General features: G+C 43.8%; 1 non-coding gene across 1 annotated transcript; it reads right to left on the minus strand.

Annotated features, from left to right (window-relative positions):
* Window positions 1-3,200: 3,200 nt before the first annotated feature.
* TRNAQ-CUG (transfer RNA glutamine (anticodon CUG)) lies at window positions 3,201-3,272 on the minus strand. The gene has a single exon. It is a non-coding gene; the product is annotated as a tRNA-Gln (tRNA).
* Window positions 3,273-5,000: the final 1,728 nt, after the last annotated feature.

The raw sequence follows: 5,000 nt of genomic DNA on the forward strand, positions 1-5,000 counted from the left end.
GATAGTTTCCACACTCTGACCCCTTTCCATCACTTCAGCAAACATTTAATCAAAAGGATTCCATCTGTGCCTTAAGGAAAATTTCCAAAGGGACACACTTTTTGAAAGTTACGTATTTGGCAGGCTTTTTCTGACTCCCACGGATCAAGAAGATCAGCAAAAGAAATCGTAGCCGGCAGTATTTGAACCTGTGTGACAAACGCAGTGGAAAGCTAGCTGTGCAAAAAGCACTCAATATTTACTACACTTTGAACACATTACTCTTTCCGTGACTTCCAAAAGCCCACACCAAGCCACATACTTGTTAATATTCCCGGTTTACTTAGAAGAGCAGCAAAAACTAACGTAGTCGACAGGATTTGAACCTGCGCGGGGAGACCCCAATGAATTTCTTGTCCATCGCCTTAACCACTCGGCCACGACTACACATGAGAAGTAGTGTAGCTACTCTAGAAATGGGCTTGGGCCGATGAGTACACAGCATTAGCAAAAGTCAGAGAACGCTTGTGCGGCTAAAGTGCTTATGCAGGTTCCACCGAGATTTGAACTCGGATCGCTGGATTCAGAGTGCTAACCATTACACCATGGAACCACACACTGAGTTAAAAGCAGCCTAAAAGGAGGGAGCAATATACCTAGAAAAGTTGTACTGGAGAAAAGATTGTCGTCCAAAAGGCACTAGATAGTTTCCACACTCTGACCCCTTTCCATCACTTCAGCAAACATTTAATCAAAAGGATTCCATCTGTGCCTTAAGGAAAATTTCCAAAGGGACACACTTTTTGAAAGTTACGTATTTGGCAGGCTTTTTCTGACTCCCACGGATCAAGAAGATCAGCAAAAGAAATCGTAGCCGGCAGTATTTGAACCTGTGTGACAAACGCAGTGGAAAGCTAGCTGTGCAAAAAGCACTCAATATTTACTACACTTTGAACACATTACTCTTTCCGTGACTTCCAAAAGCCCACACCAAGCCACATACTTGTTAATATTCCCGGTTTACTTAGAAGAGCAGCAAAAACTAACGTAGTCGACAGGATTTGAACCTGCGCGGGGAGACCCCAATGAATTTCTTGTCCATCGCCTTAACCACTCGGCCACGACTACACATGAGAAGTAGTGTAGCTACTCTAGAAATGGGCTTGGGCCGATGAGTACACAGCATTAGCAAAAGTCAGAGAACGCTTGTGCGGCTAAAGTGCTTATGCAGGTTCCACCGAGATTTGAACTCGGATCGCTGGATTCAGAGTGCTAACCATTACACCATGGAACCACACACTGAGTTAAAAGCAGCCTAAAAGGAGGGAGCAATATACCTAGAAAAGTTGTACTGGAGAAAAGATTGTCGTCCAAAAGGCACTAGATAGTTTCCACACTCTGACCCCTTTCCATCACTTCAGCAAACATTTAATCAAAAGGATTCCATCTGTGCCTTAAGGAAAATTTCCAAAGGGACACACTTTTTGAAAGTTACGTATTTGGCAGGCTTTTTCTGACTCCCACGGATCAAGAAGATCAGCAAAAGAAATCGTAGCCGGCAGTATTTGAACCTGTGTGACAAACGCAGTGGAAAGCTAGCTGTGCAAAAAGCACTCAATATTTACTACACTTTGAACACATTACTCTTTCCGTGACTTCCAAAAGCCCACACACTTCTTAATATTCCCGGTTTACTTAGAAGAGCAGCAGATATTAACGTAGACGACAGGATTTGAACCCGCGCGGGGAGACCCCAATGAATTTCTTGTCCATCGCCTTAACCACTCGGCCACGACTACACATGAGAAGTAGTGTAGCTACTCTAGAAATGGGCTTGGGCCGATGAGTACACAGCATTAGCAAAAGTCAGAGAACACTTGTGCGGCTAAAGTGCTTATGCAGGTTCCACCGAGATTTGAACTCGGATCGCTGGATTCAGAGTGCTAACCATTACACCATGGAACCACACACTGAGTTAAAAGCAGCCTAAAAGGAGGGAGCAATATACCTAGAAAAGTTGTACTGGAGAAAAGATTGTCGTCCAAAAGGCACTAGATAGTTTCCACACTCTGACCCCTTTCCATCACTTCAGCAAACATTTAATCAAAAGGATTCCATCTGTGCCTTAAGGAAAATTTCCAAAGGGACACACTTTTTGAAAGTTACGTATTTGGCAGGCTTTTTCTGACTCCCACGGATCAAGAAGATCAGCAAAAGAAATCGTAGCCGGCAGTATTTGAACCTGTGTGACAAACGCAGTGGAAAGCTAGCTGTGCAAAAAGCACTCAATATTTACTACACTTTGAACACATTACTCTTTCCGTGACTTCCAAAAGCCCACACACTTAGAAGAGCAGCAGATATTAACGTAGTCGACAGGATTTGAACCCGCGCGGGGAGACCCCAATGAATTTCTTGTCCATCGCCTTAACCACTCGGCCACGACTACACATGAGAAGTAGTGTAGCTACTCTAGAAATGGGCTTGGGCCGATGAGTACACAGCATTAGCAAAAGTCAGAGAACGCTTGTGCGGCTAAAGTGCTTATGCAGGTTCCACCGAGATTTGAACTCGGATCGCTGGATTCAGAGTGCTAACCATTACACCATGGAACCACACACTGAGTTAAAAGCAGCCTAAAAGGAGGGAGCAATATACCTAGAAAAGTTGTACTGGAGAAAAGATTGTCGTCCAAAAGGCACTAGATAGTTTCCACACTCTGACCCCTTTCCATCACTTCAGCAAACATTTAATCAAAAGGATTCCATCTGTGCCTTAAGGAAAATTTCCAAAGGGACACACTTTTTGAAAGTTACGTATTTGGCAGGCTTTTTCTGACTCCCACGGATCAAGAAGATCAGCAAAAGAAATCGTAGCCGGCAGTATTTGAACCTATGTGACAAACGCAGTGGAAAGCTAGCTGTGCAAAAAGCACTCAATATTTACTACACTTTGAACACATTACTCTTTCCGTGACTTCCAAAAGCCCACACACTTCTTAATATTCCCGGTTTACTTAGAAGAGCAGCAGATATTAACGTAGTCGACAGGATTTGAACCTGCGCGGGGAGCCCCCAATGAATTTCTTGTCCATCGCCTTAACCACTCGGCCACGACTACACATGAGAAGTAGTGTAGCTACTCTAGAAATGGGCTTGGGCCGATGAGTACACAGCATTAGCAAAAGTCAGAGAACGCTTGTGCGGCTAAAGTGCTTATGCAGGTTCCACCGAGATTTGAACTCGGATCGCTGGATTCAGAGTCCAGAGTGCTAACCATTACACCATGGAACCACACACTGAGTTAAAAGCAGCCTAAAAGGAGGGAGCAATATACCTAGAAAAGTTGTACTGGAGAAAAGATTGTCGTCCAAAAGGCACTAGATAGTTTCCACACTCTGACCCCTTTCCATCACTTCAGCAAACATTTAATCAAAAGGATTCCATCTGTGCCTTAAGGAAAATTTCCAAAGGGACACACTTTTTGAAAGTTACGTATTTGGCAGGCTTTTTCTGACTCCCACGGATCAAGAAGATCAGCAAAAGAAATCGTAGCCGGCAGTATTTGAACCTGTGTGACAAACGCAGTGGAAAGCTAGCTGTGCAAAAAGCACTCAATATTTACTACACTTTGAACACATTACTCTTTCCGTGACTTCCAAAAGCCCACACACTTCTTAATATTCCCGGTTTACTTAGAAGAGCAGCAGATATTAACGTAGTCGACAGGATTTGAACCTGCGCGGGGAGACCCCAATGAATTTCTTGTCCATCACCTTAACCACTCGGCCACGACTACACATGAGAAGTAGTGTAGCTACTCTAGAAATGGGCTTGGGCCGATGAGTACACAGCATTAGCAAAAGTCAGAGAACGCTTGTGCGGCTAAAGTGCTTATGCAGGTTCCACCGAGATTTGAACTCGGATCGCTGGATTCAGAGTGCTAACCATTACACCATGGAACCACACACTGAGTTAAAAGCAGCCTAAAAGGAGGGAGCAATATACCTAGAAAAGTTGTACTGGAGAAAAGATTGTCGTCCAAAAGGCACTAGATAGTTTCCACACTCTGACCCCTTTCCATCACTTCAGCAAACATTTAATCAAAAGGATTCCATCTGTGCCTTAAGGAAAATTTCCAAAGGGACACACTTTTTGAAAGTTACGTATTTGGCAGGCTTTTTCTGACTCCCATGGATCAAGAAGATCAGCAAAAGAAATCGTAGCCGGCAGTATTTGAACCTGTGTGACAAACGCAGTGGAAAGCTAGCTGTGCAAAAAGCACTCAATATTTACTACACTTTGAACACATTACTCTTTCCGTGACTTCCAAAAGCCCACACACTTCTTAATATTCCCGGTTTACTTAGAAGAGCAGCAGATATTAACGTAGTCGACAGGATTTGAACCTGCGCGGGGAGACCCCAATGAATTTCTTGTCCATCACCTTAACCACTCGGCCACGACTACACATGAGAAGTAGTGTAGCTACTCTAGAAATGGGCTTGGGCCGATGAGTACACAGCATTAGCAAAAGTCAGAGAACGCTTGTGCGGCTAAAGTGCTTATGCAGGTTCCACCGAGATTTGAACTCGGATCGCTGGATTCAGAGTGCTAACCATTACACCATGGAACCACACACTGAGTTAAAAGCAGCCTAAAAGGAGGGAGCAATATACCTAGAAAAGTTGTACTGGAGAAAAGATTGTCGTCCAAAAGGCACTAGATAGTTTCCACACTCTGACCCCTTTCCATCACTTCAGCAAACATTTAATCAAAAGGATTCCATCTGTGCCTTAAGGAAAATTTCCAAAGGGACACACTTTTTGAAAGTTACGTATTTGGCAGGCTTTTTCTGACTCCCATGGATCAAGAAGATCAGCAAAAGAAATCGTAGCCGGCAGTATTTGAACCTGTGTGACAAACGCAGTGGAAAGCTAGCTGTGCAAAAAGCACTCAATATTTACTACACTTTGAACACATTACTCTTTCCGTGACTTCCAAAAGCCCACACACTTCTTA

The sequence above is a fragment of the Eleutherodactylus coqui genome, chromosome 11 (assembly GCF_035609145.1).
Source record: "Eleutherodactylus coqui strain aEleCoq1 chromosome 11, aEleCoq1.hap1, whole genome shotgun sequence".
Taxonomy (NCBI): Eukaryota; Metazoa; Chordata; class Amphibia; order Anura; family Eleutherodactylidae; genus Eleutherodactylus; species Eleutherodactylus coqui.